The sequence below is a fragment of the Brachyhypopomus gauderio genome, chromosome 11 (assembly GCF_052324685.1).
Source record: "Brachyhypopomus gauderio isolate BG-103 chromosome 11, BGAUD_0.2, whole genome shotgun sequence".
Lineage (NCBI taxonomy): Eukaryota > Metazoa > Chordata > Actinopteri > Gymnotiformes > Hypopomidae > Brachyhypopomus > Brachyhypopomus gauderio.
Window position 1 is genome coordinate 2045630 of NC_135221.1, and position 19371 is coordinate 2065000.

Below are 19371 nucleotides of genomic sequence, written 5' to 3' on the forward strand. Positions count from 1 at the left end.
GCTCTAAGACCGTTATCCGAACCCAAGTCCGCCAGGGGTTTTTCAGTTATACCAGTAGCATCGACCATCACTTGGTTCAGCCAGGCCTTTTCAGGGGTCGAGCGTCCGAGGTGTGTCCGAGGGAAGATTTGCCTTGGCGGGCATGGCTGGCGAGAACCTCCCCGGCCGTGGAGGAAAACGCGTACGGTGGATTGCAAAAACCTACCAGCAGGTTTTTAGGGAGAGCGTCAATCTCGAGGGCGTTCGGAGCTCTCCCGATCTATTGGCATACGATGCCCGCCAGGGGTTAGGCTCTCGGGTTACCACTTAAGGTTTCTCCCTGTCATAAGAAAGACAACCGGTCAAACCAATGCGCAATGTACAATGAGGTGTGAGCTCATGAATGAATATATGGGATAGAGCCACAACCTCGGTGCGACATACCTAGGTACAGGAATAGGGCGAGAGGTGGATGCGCTCCTTCAGGACGGGTAGGTCGGCAGCCTCTCGGGTATGATCGTTCACCAACGAAAGCTGTACAAAAGGGGTGACTGCGCTCATTGAGGACGGCAGCCTCGACATGACATACCTATCAAAAACTCTCCCATGAGGTGTGTGCGCTCCTTCAGGATGGGAGGTCGGCAGCCTCGGTATGATCATGATGACCGAGACACAGGCCTTGGGTTGGGCCTAGGGTTGAAGCCTTCTGTGCCGCCCGGGTAGTTCCTCCCCAAACCAGCGGGCATGCCTCTATGGGGGGGCCTCGGTCTGAAAAGACACGATCCTCACCCGGAACCGTCTGAGGGAAGCGTTGAAGGCCGGTCTGTCTACACAGGTGTCCGCTATCGGCGTCCATGGTGTACGGGTGAGAGCCAGCAGTGGATCGGGTTAGTTCAACACATGCTTGGCCTCACCCCGCCTGGTCACGGAATCACTCATTTCTCGGTTACGTCCCACAGTAGCGCGCGCGCGTGCTGGGAGCTGACGAGGGCTCTCTCCCCCACGCTGACGGCGCACCCCTGCTGCACCGATGGTGGGCGTCCGGTACCGAGGTGGGCCCCTGACCCTGCCCGGGGGATGGAGCACGCCGAGGTGGCCGCGACGTTAGCTGGTGTCCCTTTCACCACCGCGGTGCAGCTACCTGGTTGATCCTGCCAGTAACATATGCTTGTCTCAAAGATTAAGCCATGCAGGTCTAAGTACACACGGCCGGTACAGTGAAACTGCGAATGGCTCATTAAATCAGTCATGGTTCCTTTGATCGCTCCACACGTTACTCGGATAACTGTGGTAATTCTAGAGCTAATACATGCAAACGAGCGCTGACCCCTCTGGGGGATGCGTGCATTTATCAGATCCAAAACCCATCCGGCGGGGCGCGGGCCCCCCGGCCGCTTTGGTGACTCTAGATAACCTCGGGCCGATCGCGCGCCCTCCGCGGCGGCGACGTCTCATTCGAATGTCTGCCCTATCAACTTTCGATGGTACTATAGTCGCCTACCATGGTGACCACGGGTAACGGGGAATCAGGGTTCGATTCCGGAGAGGGAGCCTGAGAAACGGCTACCACATCCAAGGAAGGCAGCAGGCGCGCAAATTACCCATTCCCGACACGGGGAGGTAGTGACGAAAAATAACGATACAGGTCTCTTTCGAGGCCCTGTAATCGGAATGAGCGTATCCTAAACCCATGGGTGAGGACCCATTGGAGGGCAAGTCTGGTGCCAGCAGCCGCGGTAATTCCAGCTCCAATAGCGTATATTAAAGTTGCTGCAGTTAAAAAGCTCGTAGTTGGATTTCGGGAGTGGGCTGACGGTCCGCCGCGAGGCGAGCCACCGCCTGTCCCAGACCCTGCCTCCCGGTGCCCCTCGGATGCCCTTGGCTGGGTGTCCGGTCGGGGTCCGGAGCGTTTACTTTGAAAAAATTAGAGTGTTCAAAGCGGGCCGCTACTCGCCCGAATACCTGAGCTAGGAATAATGGAATAGGACTCCGGTTCTATTTTGTGGGTTTCCGGAACCAGGGCCATGATTAAGAGGGACGGCCGGGGGCATTCGTATTGCGCCGCTAGAGGTGAAATTCTTGGACCGGCGCAAGACGGACGAAAGCGAAAGCATTTGCCAAGAATGTTTTCATTAATCAAGAACGAAAGTCGGAGGTTCGAAGACGATCAGATACCGTCGTAGTTCCGACCGTAAACTATGCCAACCCGCGATCCGGCGGCGTTATTCCCATGACCCGCCGGGCAGCGTGCGGGAAACCACGAGTCTTTGGGTTCCGGGGGGAGTATGGTTGCAAAGCTGAAACTTAAAGGAATTGACGGAAGGGCACCACCAGGAGTGGAGCCTGCGGCTTAATTTGACTCAACACGGGAAACCTCACCCGGCCCGGACACGGAAAGGATTGACAGATTGATGGCTCTTTCTCGATTCTGTGGGTGGTGGTGCATGGCCGTTCTTAGTTGGTGGAGCGATTTGTCTGGTTAATTCCGATAACGAACGAGACTCCGGCATGCTAACTAGTTATGCGGCCCTCCGTGGTCTGCATCAACTTCTTAGAGGGACAAGTGGCGTTCAGCCACACGAGATGGAGCAATAACAGGTCTGTGATGCCCTTAGATGTCCGGGGCTGCACGCGCGCCACAATGGTTGGCTCAGCATGTGCCTACCCTTCGCCGAGAGGCGCGGGTAATCCGCTGAAACCCAATCGTGATTGGGACTGGGGATTGCAATTATTCCCCATGAACGAGGAATTCCCAGTAAGCGTGAGTCACAAGCTCGCGTTGATTAAGTCCCTGCCCTTTGTACACACCGCCCGTCGCTACTACCGATCGGATGGTTTAGTGAGGTCCTCGGATCGGCCGCACCGGGACCCCTCGTGGGCCTTGGTGTAGTGCTGAGAAGTCGATCAAACTTGATCATCTAGAGTAAGTAAACGTAGTGGGCTTTTGGGATTTTGATGAACTAAATAAATTGCCATTGTACGCAATAGTGGGGCAATGGGATTGTAACCCGAATTTGGATCCCAATTGCCGTTTAACTAAATTGCCGAATGGACACCTTTGTGATTTCCTTACTGACCACACTGGTAAGTCAATAGGGGCTTCGTGGACGCCTGTAGGGGCGCCCTCGCGCTGTCCGTGGACCACGCCCGATACCGGCCACTGATCCGAAGTCAGTTTTAAGTCGTGGCACGTGGCATAATGGGCAAGCTGGCAAGGGATCCCACTTCCAATTTATTCAATGTGTTGGCATGCTATTCAAATAGATTGCAAGTGGGAGGTTTCAACACACCTCCCCCAAACCCCACCCACATCCCATTTCTAGTTTATACCATGTGTTTGCTTGGTATTGAAATAGATTGCAATTGGGATGTTGGCCACCACCCACCCCAGGTGGGCGTGTACAAGTTCAGGAATTAAAGGTAGGGGCACAGGAAGAGAACCGAAGGTCGTAGGGGTCCGAAACTTGGTGGGGGGGTAGTGTGGGACCCCCTAAACAACATATTGAAGCCCCGCCCCCAAAAGTGGGCGTGGCCGGAAGTAGATGTTCCCATGGTCCGATTGGCTCGAGACTTGATAGGGGAGTAGTGTGGGACCCCCTAAACAACATATTGAAGCCCCGCCCCCAAAAGTGGGCGTGGCCGGAAGTAGGTGTTCCCATGGTCCGATCGGCTCGAGACTTGATAGGGGAGTAGTGTGGGACCCCCTAAACAACATATTGAAGCCCCGCCCCCAAAAGTGGGCGTGGCCGGAAGTTGTAGTTCCCATGGGCCAATCGGCTCGAAACTTTGCAGGGTAGTTCTGTTAGGGACCTCAAACAACATATTAAAAGCTCGTGTCCGTAGGTGGTCGGGAAGTCGAAAAACGAACCAGGAAGTGGAACAGGAAGTGACTTTCCCGAGGTCGTAGGGTCATGAAATTTCATAGGGCATGTCTGAGAGGGCTCCGGCACAACATACTGTAAGCCCGAGTCCGAACGCCAAGCGGAATTTTCACACCGCCCAACCAAATCCTTACTAACCCTTTCGCATCCCAATTCCAATTTATCTCACATAGTGCTCATAGATGGTTCGTGGACACAAATCCTATTCACCTAGTCCATTGAAAATAATTTTCAGGAATATTTTTTTCTGATTTTTTTACAAGGCTCTGGAAGGGCCTAGACATGCGGTTTTCGGATATGTGGTCGAGGGCCCCGGGACGAACCAGCATTCGACGCCCCGACTTCGAAGCTCCTCCCTAAACCCTGATTGGCCGCATCCCAATTCCAATTTATCTCACATAGTGCTCATAGATGGTTCGTGGACACAAATCCTATTCACCTAGTCCATTGAAAATAATTTTCAGGAATATTTTTTTCTGATTTTTTTACAAGGCTCTGGAAGGGCCTAGACATGCGGTTTTCGGATATGTGGTCGAGGGCCCCGGGACGAACCAGCATTCGACGCCCCGACTTCGAAGCTCCTCCCTAAACCCTGATTGGCCGCATCCCAATCCCAATCTATTTCCATTCATTTTTCGTGGACACATTGAAAAAGCAATTACCTGTTGGCATGCTTAAATAGATGGCAAGTGGGATGGTTAGACACACAATAGATTGCAATTGGGATGTTGGCCACCACCCACCCCAGGTGGGCGTGTACAAAGTTCAGAATTAGAGTTAAGAGCACAGGAAGAGAACCGAATATCGTAGGGGCCCAAAACTTGATAGGGGGGTAGTGTGGGACCCCTAAAACAACATATTGAAGCCCCGCCCCCAAAAAGTAGGCGTGGCCGGAAGTAGGTGTTCCCATAGGCCGATCGGCTTGAGACTTCATAGGGGAGTAGTGTGGGGCCCCTAAAACAACATATTTAAGCCCCGCCCCCAAAAGTGGGCGTGGCCGGAAGTAGGTGTTCCCATGGGCCAATTGGCTCGAAACTTTGCAGGGGAGTTATGTTAGGGACCCCAAACAACATACTAAAAGCTCGTGTCCGTAAGTGGGCGGGAAGTCAAAAAACGAACCAGGAAGTGGAACAGGAAGTGACTTTCCCGAGGTCGGAGGGTCATGAAATTTCATAAGGGATGTCTGAGAGGGCTTTGGAACAACATACTGTAAGCATGGAGCCCTAGGTCATACCGTTTGGGCGTGGCTAAGTTTTAAAGGTGTTTTTTTTCTAACACAGAACAGTCACAAGCATACATTTGGGGCCGCTGAAGGGCCAAAATTTGACGTAAAGGTCCCAAAATCGGTCGGGGTCATGTATGTTATGGCCTAAAAGAGGATCCCAAGGCCCAAGTCCGTAGCTCAAAGCGTTGGCGTATGGCAACAAAAAAGATAATGCACTGTAGGGAGAGGCCTAAAGTTTAAACGCAAATTTTCATACATTTGGGGCCGCTGAGGGGCCAAAATTTGACGTAGGGGTCCCAAAATCGGTCGAGGTCATGTATGTTATGGCCTAAAAGAGGATCCCAAGGCCCAAGTCCGTAGCTCGAAGCGTTGGCGTATGGCAGCAAAAAAGATATTGCACTGTAGGGAGAGGCCTAAAGTTTAAACGCATATTTTCATACATTTGGGGCCGCTGAGGGGCCAAAATTTAACCTAGGGGTCCCAAAATCGGTCGAGGTCATGTATGTTATGGCCTAAAAGAGGATCCCAAGGCCCAAGTCCGTAGCTCGAAGCGTTGGCGTATGGCAGCAAAAAAGATATTGCACTGTAGGGAGAGGCCTAAAGTTTAAACGCATATTTTCATACATTTGGGGCCGCTGAGGGGCCAAAATTTGACGTAGGGGTCCCAAAATCGGTCGAGGTCGTCTCTGTGATGGCCCGATGGAGGATCCCGAGTTGCAAGTCCGTAGCTCAAAGCGTTGGCGTATGGCAGCCTAAAAGATATTGCGCTGTAGTCGTAGGCCAAAGGTCAAACAGAAATGTACATACATTTGGGGCCGCTGAGGGCCCAAAATTTAACCTAGGGGTCCCAAAATCGGTCGAGGTCGTCTCTGTGATGGCCCGATGCAGGATCCTGAGATACAGGTCTGTAGCTCGAAGCGTTGGCGTTTGGCAGCAGTCAACGTGTTGCTGTGTAGGCCTTTTTTAATAGGAGCAACACACACACTTGTGGCCCCTGAGAGTCTAAACCTGCACGTATCCACACGTGCCTGCAGAGTGTTATTAGACCCAACAAATTGATAAAGATAGTGCATGCACAGACCCAAAGGTCATATGGTTTGGGTGTGGCTATCATTTGAATTTGCTCTTTTAGGCAGTAACTCTTCTAACACAGCACAAGACCATGTGTGCGGGGCCCCTGAGGGACCAAACCTGCACGTATCCACACGTGCCTGCAGAGTGTTATTAGACCCAACAAATTGATAAAGATAGTGCATGCACAGACTCAAAGGTCATATGGTTTGGGTGTGGCTATCATTTGAATTTGCACTTTTAGGCAGAATCTCCTCTAACACTTAAAGCACAAGACCATGTGTGCGGGGCCCCTGAAGGACCAAACCTGCACGTATCCACACGTGCCTGCAGAGTGTTATTAGACCCAACAAATTGATAAAGATAGTGCATGCACAGACTCATAGGTCATATGGTTTGGGTGTGGCTATCATTTGAATTTGCACTTTTAGGCAGAATCTCCTCTAACACTTAAAGCACAAGACCATGTGTGCGGGGCCCCTGAAGGACCAAACCTGCACGTATCCACACGTGCTTCCAGAGTGTTAATATACCCCACCCACTGAGGAAGATACTCCGAGCACAGACCCTTAGGTCATACGGATTGGGCGTGGCTAACTTTTGAAAGTGATTTTTTTCTAACACAGAGAGGTCACGAGCATACATTTGGGGATGCTGAGGGGCCAAAATTTGACGTAGAGGTCCCAAAATCGGTCGAGGTCGTCTCTGTGATGGCCCGATGGACCATCCCAAGTTGCAAGTCCGTAGCTCGAAGCGTTGGCGTATGGCAGCCATTAATCTATGGCGCTGTAGTCGTAGGCCTTAAGGTCAAATACAATTTTTCATACATTTGGGGCCCCTGAGGGGCCAAAATTTGACGTAGAGGTCCCAAAATCGGTCGAGGTCGTCTCTGTGATGGCCCGATGGACCATCCCAAGTTGCAAGTCCGTAGCTCGAAGCGTTGGCGTATGGCAGCCATTAATCTATGGCGCTGTAGTCGTAGGCCTTAAGGTCAAATACAAATTTTCATACATTTGGGGCCCCTGAGGGGCCAAAATTTGACGTAGAGGTCCCAAAATCGGTCGAGGTCATCTGTGTGATGGCCCGATGGATCATCCCAAGTTGCAAGTCCGTAGCTCGAAGCGTTGGCGTATGGCAGCCATTAATCTATTGCGCTGTAGTCGTAGGCCTTAAGGTCAAACCCAAATTTTCATACATTTGGGGCCCCTGAGGGGCCAAAATTTGACGTAGAGGTCCCAAAATCGGTCGAGGTCGTCTCTGTGATGGCCCGATGGACCATCCCAAGTTGCAAGTCCGTAGCTCGAAGCGTTGGCGTATGGCAGCCATTAATCTATTGCGCTGTAGTCGTAGGCCTTAAGGTCAAACCCAAATTTTCATACATTTGGGGCCCCTGAGGGGCCAAAATTTGACGTAGAGGTCCCAAAATTGGTCGAGGTCGTCTCTGTGATGGCCCGATGGACCATCCCAAGTTGCAAGTCCGTAGCTCGAAGCGTTGGCGTATGGCAGCCATTAATCTATTGCGCTGTAGTCGTAGGCCTTAAGGTCAAACCCAAATTTTCATACATTTGGGGCCCCTGAGGGGCCAAAATTTGACGTAGAGGTCCCAAAATCGGTCGAGGTCGTCTCTGTGATGGCCCGATGGACCATCCCAAGTTGCAAGTCCGTAGCTCGAAGCGTTGGCGTATGGCAGCCATTAATCTATTGCGCTGTAGTCGTAGGCCTTAAGGTCAAACCCAAATTTTCATACATTTGGGGCCCCTGAGGGGCCAAAATTTGACGTAGAGGTCCCAAAATCGGTCGAGGTCGTCTCTGTGATGGCCCGATGGACCATCCCAAGTTGCAAGTCCGTAGCTCGAAGCGTTGGCGTATGGCAGCCATTAATCTATTGCGCTGTAGTCGTAGGCCTTAAGGTCAAACCCAAATTTTCATACATTTGGGGCCCCTGAGGGGCCAAAATTTGACGTAGAGGTCCCAAAATCGGTCGAGGTCGTCTCTGTGATGGCCCGATGGACCATCCCAAGTTGCAAGTCCGTAGCTCGAAGCGTTGGCGTATGGCAGCCATTAATCTATTGCGCTGTAGTCGTAGGCCTTAAGGACCCCATTCAAATAGATTGGAATTGGACGATTTGTACTTACCGATCCCAATTCCAATCTATTTGAATGGGACCCCATTCAAATAGATTGGAATTGGACGATTTGTACTTACCGATCCCAATTCCAATCTATTTGAATGGGACCCCATTCAAATAGATTGGAATTGGACGATTTGTACTTACCGATCCCAATTCCAATCTATTTGAATGGGACCCCATTCAAATAGATTGGAATTGGACGATTTGTACTTACCGATCCCAATTCCAATCTATTTGAATAGCATCCCAATTCCAATTTATTTCCACGTGTCAAATAGATTGGAATTGGGATGCTGTTTTTTCAGCCAAATTATGACTTTGTGCAAACTTCACCACATGCACACAGTGAGTCAGGGGGACTCATACATGTGTGTGTGAGTGTGTGTGAGTGTGTGTGTGTGTGAGTGAGTGTGTATGTGTGTGTATGAGTGAGTGTGTATGAGTGTGTGTATGAGTGTGTGTGTGAGTGAGTGTGTATATGTGTGTGTATGAGTGTGTGTGTGTGTGTGTTTGTGTGTGTGTGTGAGTGTGTATGAGTGTGTGTGAGTGAGTGTGTATGTGTGTGTGTGTATTGGAAAAGGGATGGTAATCATGACTCATCCCAATTCCAATCTATTAGACACAGGGAAATAGATTGGAAGTGGGACATCATTCAAATAGATTGGAAGTGGGACGTTGTGTACTTACCGATCCCAATTCCAATCTATTTGAATGGGACCCCATTCAAATAGATTGGAATTGGACGATTTGTACTTACCGATCCCAATTCCAATCTATTTGAATGGCATCCCAATTCCAATTTATTTGACTGATGGAAATAAATTGGAATTGGGATCCCATTCAAATAGATTGGAAGTGGGATCGGTAAGTACAAATCGTCCAATTCCAATTTATTTGAATGGCATCCCAATTCCAATTTATTTAACTGATGGAAATAAATTGGAATTGGGATGCAGTAAAATGAGGTTATAAGTTATTTTAAAAAACACTTATTTTAAGCTTAGAAAACCATTTATCCATACTCCCCATGTCTGTCTGATGCAAACTGAGTGGTCAGAGTTTTGAAGTTCCACTGTCCAATACCCCACTATTTTGATGACTTGAATAAATTGGAAGTGGGATCGTCAGATCTCAGCCTTAGAATGACATAGCTTGAAAATTTCAACGCTCAGCACTAAGTTTAGGTGTGCCTGACTCACTGTGTGAGTTTGGAGAAGATTGCAGAAAGTCAAAATTTTGGCTCAAAAAAACTCTAAGGGGTTAGTGTGTGTTTTTTTGAGGCAAAATTTTGACTTTCTGCAAACTTCACCAAACTCACACAGTGAGTTAGGAGGACTCAAACTTAGAGAGGAGTGGTAAAAGAATCGTGCTATCATGTTCCAAAGCTGAGATCTGGAGATCCCACTTCCAATTTATTCAAGTCATCAAAATAGTGGGGTTTTGGACACCACAGTCTGACAACTCTGAACACCCAGCTTGCATAAACCAGACATGGGGAGCATGGATAAATGGTTTTTGAAGTGTTTTAGTGATAAGAAAAAAAAACTTAGAAATCAATGTATTTGAATGGCATCCCAATTCCAATTTATTTGACTGATGGAAATAAATTGGAATTGGGATCCCATTCAAATATATTGGAATTGGGATCGGTAAGTACAAATTGTCCAATTCCAATTTATTTGAATGGGATCCCATTGAAATAGATTGGAATTGGGATCGGTAAGTACAAATTGTCCAATTCCAATTTATTTGAATGGGGTCCCATTGAAATAGATTGGAATTGGGATCGGTAAGTACAAATTGTCCAATTCCAATTTATTTGAATGGGGTTTCATTGAAATAGATTGGAATTGGGATCGGTAAGTACAAATCGTCCAATTCCAATTTATTTGAATGGCATCCCAATTCCAATTTATTTAAGTAATGGAAATAAATTGGAATTGGGATCCCATTGAAATAGATTGGAATTGGGATCGGTAAGTACAAATCGTCCAATTCCAATTTATTTGAATGGCATCCCAATTCCAATTTATTTAAGTGATGGAAATAAATTGGAATTGGGATCCCATTCAAATAGATTGGAATTGGGATCGGTAAGTACAAATTGTCCAATTCCAATTTATTTGAATGGGGTCCCATTGAAATAGATTGGAATTGGGATCGGTAAGTACAAATTGTCCAATTCCAATTTATTTGAATAGGGTCCCATTCAAATAGATTGGAATTGGGATTGGTAAGTACAAATCGTCCAATTCCAATTTATTTTAATGGGGTCCCATTGAAATAGATTGGAATTGGGATCGGTAAGTACAAATCGTCCAATTCCAATTTATTTGAATGGCATCCCAATTCCAATTTATTTCCATCAGTCAAATAAATTGGAATTGGGATGCAGTTTTTTTTCAGCCAAATTATGACTTTGTGCAAACTTCAAAACATTCACACAGTGAGTCAGTGGGACTCAGACATGTGTGTGTGTGTGTATGAGTGTGTGTATGTGTGTGTGTGTGTGTGTGTGTATATGTGTGTGTGTATGAGAGTGTGTGTGAGTGAGTGTGTATATGTGTGTGTATGAGTCTGTGTGTGAGTGAGTGTGTATGAGTCTGTGTGTGTGTGAGTGTGTGTATGTGTGTGTGCATGAGTGTGTGTGTGTTTGTGTGTGAGTGAGTGTGTATGAGTCTGTGTGTGTGTGAGTGTGTGTATGTGTGTGTGCATGAGTGTGTGTGTGTGTTTGTGTGTGAGTGAGTGTGTATGAGTGTGTGAGTGAGTGTATTGGAAAAGGGATGGTAATCATGAATCATCCCAATTCCAATCTATTTGACACATGGAAATAAATTGGAATTGGGATCCCATTCAAATAGATTGCAATTGGGATCAGTAAGTACAAATCGTCCAATTCCAATTTATTTGAATGGGGTCCCATTGAAATAGATTGGAATTGGGATCGGTAAGTACAAATTGTCCAATTCCAATTTATTTGAATGGGGTCCCATTGAAATAGATTGGAATTGGGATCGGTAAGTACAAATCGTCCAATTCCAATCTATTTGAATGGGGTCCCATTGAAATAGATTGGAATTGGGATTGGTAAGTACAAATCGTCCAATTCCAATGTATTTGAATGGGGTCCCATTGAAATAGATTGGAATTGGGATCGGTAAGTACAAATTGTCCAATTCCAATTTATTTGAATGGGGTTTCATTGAAATAGATTGGAATTGGGATTGGTAAGTACAAATCGTCCAATTCCAATTTATTTGAATGGCATCCCAATTCCAATTTATTTAAGTGATGGAAATAAATTGGAATTGGGATCCCATTGAAATAGATTGGAATTGGGATCGGTAAGTACAAATTGTCCAATTCCAATTTATTTGAATGGCATCCCAATTCCAATTTATTTAAGTGATGGAAATAAATTGGAATTGGGATCCCATTCAAATAGATTGGAATTGGGATCGGTAAGTACAAATTGTCCAATTCCAATTTATTTGAATGGGGTCCCATTGAAATAGATTGGAATTGGGATTGGTAAGTACAAATTGTCCAATTCCAATTTATTTGAATGGGGTTTCATTGAAATAGATTGGAATTGGGATTGGTAAGTACAAATCGTCCAATTCCAATTTATTTGAATGGCATCCCAATTCCAATTTATTTAAGTGATGGAAATAAATTGGAATTGGGATCCCATTGAAATAGATTGGAATTGGGATCGGTAAGTACAAATTGTCCAATTCCAATTTATTTGAATGGGGTTTCATTGAAATAGATTGGAATTGGGATTGGTAAGTACAAATTGTCCAATTCCAATTTATTTGAATGGCATCCCAATTCCAATTTATTTAAGTGATGGAAATAAATTGGAATTGGGATCCCATTGAAATAGATTGGAATTGGGATCGGTAAGTACAAATTGTCCAATTCCAATTTATTTGAATGGGGTTTCATTGAAATAGATTGGAATTGGGATTGGTAAGTACAAATCGTCCAATTCCAATTTATTTGAATGGCATCCCAATTCCAATTTATTTAACTGATGGAAATAAATTGGAATTGGGATCCCATTGAAATAGATTGGAATTGGGATCGGTAAGTACAAATTGTCCAATTCCAATTTATTTGAATGGGGTTTCATTGAAATAGATTGGAATTGGGATTGGTAAGTACAAATTGTCCAATTCCAATTTATTTGAATGGCATCCCAATTCCAATTTATTTGACTGATGGAAATAAATTGGAATTGGGATGCGATAGAGTTTGGGTTAGTGGTGTAAAAATTCCGCTTGGCTTTCGGACTCGTGCTTACAGTATGTTGCTCCAGTGCCCCCCCAGACCTCCCCTATGAAATTTCATGACCCTACGACCTCGGGAAAGTCACTTCCTGTTCCACTTCCTGGTTCATTTTTCGACTTCCCGACCACCTACGGACACGAGCTTTTAGTATGTTGTTTGTGGTCCCAAATAGAACTCCTCTGCAAAGTTTTGAGCCGATCGGCCCATGGGAACACCTACTTCCGGTCACGCCCACTTTTAGGGGCGGGGCTTAAATATGTTGTTTTAGGGGTCCCACACTACCCCCCTATCAAGTCTCGAGCCGATCGGCCCATGGGAACACCTACTTCCGGCCACGCCCACTTTTAGGGGGCGGGGCTTCAATATGTTGTTTAGGGGGTCCCACACTACCCCCCTATCAAGTTTCGGACCCCTACGACATTCCTGAACTTGTACAAGCCCACCTGGGGTGGGTAGTGGCCAACATCCCAATTGCAATCTATTTGAATAGGCATCCCATAATAGCTGAAATAGATTGGAAGTGGGATAGGTAATCACAAAACATCCCAATTGCAATCTATTTGAATAGGCATCCCATAATAGCTGAAATAGATTGGAAGTGGGATAGGTAATCACAAAACATCCCAATAGCAATCTATTTGAATAGGCATCCCATAATAGTGGAAATAGATTGGAAGTGGGATCGGTAATCACAAAACATCCCAATTGCAATCTATTTGAATAGGCATCCCATAATAGCTGAAATAGATTGGAAGTGGGATAGGTACTCACAAAACATCCCAATTGCAATCTATTTGAATAGGCATCCCATAATAGCTGAAATAGATTGGAAGTGGGATAGGTAATCACAAAACATCCCAATTGCAATCTATTTGAATAGGCATCCCATAATAGCTGAAATAGATTGGAAGTGGGATAGGTAATCACAAAACATCCCAATTGCAATCTATTTGAATAGGCATCCCATAATAATGGAAATAAATTGGAAGTGGGATAGGTAATCACAAAACATCCCAATTGCAATCTATTTGAATAGGCATCCCATAATAGCTGAAATAGATTGGAAGTGGGATAGGTAATCACAAAACATCCCAATTGCAATCTATTTGAATAGGCATCCCATAATAGCTGAAATAGATTGGAAGTGGGATAGGTAATCACAAAACATCCCAATTGCAATCTATTTGAATAGGCATCCCATAATAGCTGAAATAGATTGGAAGTGGGATAGGTAATCACAAAACATCCCAATTGCAATCTATTTGAATAGGCATCCCATAATAGCTGAAATAGATTGGAAGTGGGATAGGTAATCACAAAACATCCCAATTGCAATCTATTTGAATAGGCATCCCATAATAGCTGAAATAGATTGGAAGTGGGATAGGTAATCACAAAACATCCCAATTGCAATCTATTTGAATAGGCATCCCATAATAATGGAAATAAATTGGAAGTGGGATAGGTAATCACAAAACATCCCAATTGCAATCTATTTGAATAGGCATCCCATAATAGCTGAAATAGATTGGAAGTGGGATAGGTAATCACAAAACATCCCAATTGCAATCTATTTGAATAGGCATCCCATAATAGCTGAAATAGATTGGAAGTGGGATAGGTAATCACAAAACATCCCAATTGCAATCTATTTGAATAGGCATCCCATAATAGCTGAAATAGATTGGAAGTGGGATAGGTAATCACAAAACATCCCAATAGCAATCTATTTGAATAGGCATCCCATAATAGTGGAAATAGATTGGAAGTGGGATCGGTAATCACAAAACATCCCAATTGCAATCTATTTGAATAGGCATCCCATAATAGCTGAAATAGATTGGAAGTGGGATAGGTACTCACAAAACATCCCAATTGCAATCTATTTGAATAGGCATCCCATAATAGCTGAAATAGATTGGAAGTGGGATAGGTAATCACAAAACATCCCAATTGCAATCTATTTGAATAGGCATCCCATAATAGCTGAAATAGATTGGAAGTGGGATAGGTAATCACAAAACATCCCAATTGCAATCTATTTGAATAGGCATCCCATAATAATGGAAATAAATTGGAAGTGGGATAGGTAATCACAAAACATCCCAATTGCAATCTATTTGAATAGGCATCCCATAATAGCTGAAATAGATTGGAAGTGGGATAGGTAATCACAAAACATCCCAATTGCAATCTATTTGAATAGGCATCCCATAATAGCTGAAATAGATTGGAAGTGGGATAGGTAATCACAAAACATCCCAATTGCAATCTATTTGAATAGGCATCCCATAATAGCTGAAATAGATTGGAAGTGGGATAGGTAATCACAAAACATCCCAATTGCAATCTATTTGAATAGGCATCCCATAATAGCTGAAATAGATTGGAAGTGGGATAGGTAATCACAAAACATCCCAATTGCAATCTATTTGAATAGGCATCCCATAATAGCTGAAATAGATTGGAAGTGGGATAGGTAATCACAAAACATCCCAATTGCAATCTATTTGAATAGGCATCCCATAATAGCTGAAATAGATTGGAAGTGGGATAGGTAATCACAAAACATCCCAATTGCAATCTATTTGAATAGGCATCCCATAATAGCTGAAATAGATTGGAAGTGGGATAGGTAATCACAAAACATCCCAATTGCAATCTATTTGAATAGGCATCCCATAATAGCTGAAATAGATTGGAAGTGGGATAGGTAATCACAAAACATCCCAATTGCAATCTATTTGAATAGGCATCCCATAATAATGGAAATAAATTGGAAGTGGGATAGGTAATCACAAAACATCCCAATTGCAATCTATTTGAATAGGCATCCCATAATAGCTGAAATAGATTGGAAGTGGGATAGGTAATCACAAAACATCCCAATTGCAATCTATTTGAATAGGCATCCCATAATAGCTGAAATAGATTGGAAGTGGGATAGGTAATCACAAAACATCCCAATTGCAATCTATTTGAATAGGCATCCCATAATAGCTGAAATAGATTGGAAGTGGGATAGGTAATCACAAAACATCCCAATAGCAATCTATTTGAATAGGCATCCCATAATAGTGGAAATAGATTGGAAGTGGGATCGGTAATCACAAAACATCCCAATTGCAATCTATTTGAATAGGCATCCCATAATAGCTGAAATAGATTGGAAGTGGGATAGGTACTCACAAAACATCCCAATTGCAATCTATTTGAATAGGCATCCCATAATAGCTGAAATAGATTGGAAGTGGGATAGGTAATCACAAAACATCCCAATTGCAATCTATTTGAATAGGCATCCCATAATAGCTGAAATAGATTGGAAGTGGGATAGGTAATCACAAAACATCCCAATTGCAATCTATTTGAATAGGCATCCCATAATAATGGAAATAAATTGGAAGTGGGATAGGTAATCACAAAACATCCCAATTGCAATCTATTTGAATAGGCATCCCATAATAGCTGAAATAGATTGGAAGTGGGATAGGTAATCACAAAACATCCCAATTGCAATCTATTTGAATAGGCATCCCATAATAGCTGAAATAGATTGGAAGTGGGATAGGTAATCACAAAACATCCCAATTGCAATCTATTTGAATAGGCATCCCATAATAGCTGAAATAGATTGGAAGTGGGATAGGTAATCACAAAACATCCCAATTGCAATCTATTTGAATAGGCATCCCATAATAGCTGAAATAGATTGGAAGTGGGATAGGTAATCACAAAACATCCCAATTGCAATCTATTTGAATAGGCATCCCATAATAGCTGAAATAGATTGGAAGTGGGATAGGTAATCACAAAACATCCCAATTGCAATCTATTTGAATAGGCATCCCATAATAATGGAAATAAATTGGAAGTGGGATAGGTAATCACAAAACATCCCAATTGCAATCTATTTGAATAGGCATCCCATAATAGCTGAAATAGATTGGAAGTGGGATAGGTAATCACAAAACATCCCAATTGCAATCTATTTGAATAGGCATCCCATAATAGCTGAAATAGATTGGAAGTGGGATAGGTAATCACAAAACATCCCAATTGCAATCTATTTGAATAGGCATCCCATAATAGCTGAAATAGATTGGAAGTGGGATAGGTAATCACAAAACATCCCAATTGCAATCTATTTGAATAGGCATCCCATAATAGCTGAAATAGATTGGAAGTGGGATAGGTAATCACAAAACATCCCAATTGCAATCTATTTGAATAGGCATCCCATAATAGCTGAAATAGATTGGAAGTGGGATAGGTAATCACAAAACATCCCATTTGCAATCTATTTGATTAGGCATCCCATAATAATCGGAAAAATAAATTGGAAGTGGGACGTTTTTTACTTACCTATCCCACTTCCAATTTATTTGGATGTGCTCCACACTGTGGCCGAACTGCGTATCGCTCGAAAAACGCCCGTTTTTCAATAATTTATTGCCGGCCTCATGGGGGCGCTAGAGGCGGGGGGACAACTCCCCTCGTCTTTGGGGGTCCCCCCCTCGAGGCCTGACCCATCCACCGACCCGGCAAAAATCTGGGGGCTTCGGCGCGCAGCCCCCCTTTGGGGCCGTCAATTGGCCACTTAATAGATTGGGATTGGGATGTTGCTGCGCTAACTAGAGGAAGTAAAAGTCGTAACAAGGTTTCCGTAGGTGAACCTGCGGAAGGATCATTAACGGGTAGCGCCGCCCGGCGCGCCTCCTCCCAGCCTCTGTGCGTCTCCTCGGGCCTCTGGGGAAAGGGTTGTGCGCTTCGGTACCGGACTGGAGATCATCATATGTTTAACGCCTGAACAGCGATGGCGCAAGCTGGTCTGTTCTCTCCAAACAGCCCCCCATCTCGAGCGCACCTCCTCGGTACTCTCTGGCTCGTGCGAAGCGCTAAAAAACACGGTTACGGCCGGTTTCCACACGCACAATGGCGTGAGTCTGGGCCGCGAGGCCCTCTCTCTCTGTCGGCGTGCGTGGGGTTTTCCACATTCGGTGACCTCAGGCTCACGGCACCACCACGCACCCTACGTCTGTTGCTATAAATCGGGACTGTGCCCGTAAAGGACCAGACTCGCGTTGGGAGGTTCGCAGGAGGCTCACGCCACCTTTGTCTTCCTGGGCTCAGACGTCGTCAAAGCGGTTGCGCGTGTGTGGCCGTTGCCTTCCATTTTTCGTCGGGTGACGGGTACCTACTAGTCTTCGAACCAACCCCATACAGCGCTACGAGTGCTCTCCCTTACCGGAGGCATGGCGGGCGGTGATGGGGAGGGCCACGTGTGGACTCTAGCTCATCAACCCCGCCTCAGGCAGCGCTACGAGTGCTCTCCTGTACTGGAGACATGGCGGACGCTGACTGGGTGGTCCCCCTGGTGGCTTTAGTCTTCACACCCTCCACACCCCGGTGCTACGCGTGCTCCTCTCCGCAGGGAGGGGTGGACATGGCGGGCGGCGGGTGAGGAGAGGGGTTCACTGTGTGCTGTAGCTCCCAAGCTCACCTCGGGCAGCGCTACGAGTGCTCCTCCCTTCCTGGGAGCATGGCGGGCGGTGACGAGGTAGGCCTCTGGGTCCTTCAGTATTCACACACCCCTTTCCAACACCCCGTTGCTACGCGTGCTCACCCAGTCCTCCGAGACGGACAGGGCGGGTGCCGAGTGTGGAGGGGGCCCACAGAGGGCTGCGGGTTTAAAGACCCCGTGCTCGGGTGCCTGTCCCTCGGGTCAGGCACTACGGCGGGGCGCCCGTCACTTGAAAAATGGTAAAAACCATTTATCATGTTTGGTGCCTCTCACGAAAAAACCAAGAGTACAACTCTTAGCGGTGGATCACTCGGCTCGTGCGTCGATGAAGAACGCAGCCAGCTGCGAGAACTAATGTGAATTGCAGGACACATTGATCATCGACACTTCGAACGCACATTGCGGCCCTGGGTTCATCCCAGGGCTACGCCTGTCTGAGGGTCGCTATTCCCATCATTCGGACTGTGCCTGTAATGGGCAAGACCGCGGTTGGAGGTTCGAAGGTGGCCCTGGTCACCTCCGTCTTCCTAAATTCAGACGCGTCCCGGTCCTCTAGCTCCCCGGCTAGAGAGAGGGGTCACACGCTCCGTGTTAGGTTTCGCTGTGGAGCTCGTCTCCCCGTAGGCTGCGGCCTCCCTGCCTCTCGATCACCCCGATCCTGGTCCTCCAGGGGCCCCGCAATACTCCTACGGCCGAGGAAGAAGCGCGCACGCGGCTGCCGGTGGGCAACCATTCAGGCTGCCCGCGTGCGTGTCTCCCCCTTCCTCACCAGGCCGGCAGGAGGATGCGTGGTCGCGCGGGTGTATCGGTTGGTTCGGGTTGGTGCGTCGTCCTATGGGGGCCCAAGACGTGCCTCCCTCCAGCGTCTCCCTCTCACGGTGTGCTGTCCCTCCCTCCCTCTTGTCCGAGGCAGAGGCCGAGACCGACCCTGTGTCTGCCAGCCCGGTGCGCGTGTGCGCGTGGGGGTCCTCTCCCTCCCACCGCCACCGGCGGCTCAGGCGCGCGTCCGGTTCCCACACCGGCGTGCTGCCCCCATTCGAACGCGACCTCAGATCAGACGAGACGACCCGCTGAATTTAAGCATATTACTAAGCGGAGGAAAAGAAACTAACAAGGATTCCCTCAGTAGCGGCGAGCGAAGAGGGAAGAGCCCAGCGCCAAATCCCCCGTCCCGCCCGGGGCGAGGGGAAATGTGGCGTACGGAAGTCTGCTTTCTCTCGGCGTGGGCCGGGGGCCTGAGTCCTTCTGATGGAGGCTCAGCCC

The 19371-nt window shown here is 46.5% G+C and overlaps 1 non-coding gene and 1 pseudogene across 1 annotated transcript; both read left to right on the top strand.

The window, feature by feature from the left end:
- Window positions 1-18398: 18398 nt before the first annotated feature.
- On the top strand, window positions 18399-18552 carry LOC143527704 (5.8S ribosomal RNA). Its single transcript, XR_013134238.1, has one exon. It is a non-coding gene; the product is annotated as a 5.8S ribosomal RNA (ribosomal RNA).
- Window positions 18553-19151: 599 nt separating this feature from the next.
- LOC143527711 (28S ribosomal RNA) overlaps window positions 19152-19371 on the top strand; it is a 5217-nt pseudogene continuing 4997 nt past the window's right edge.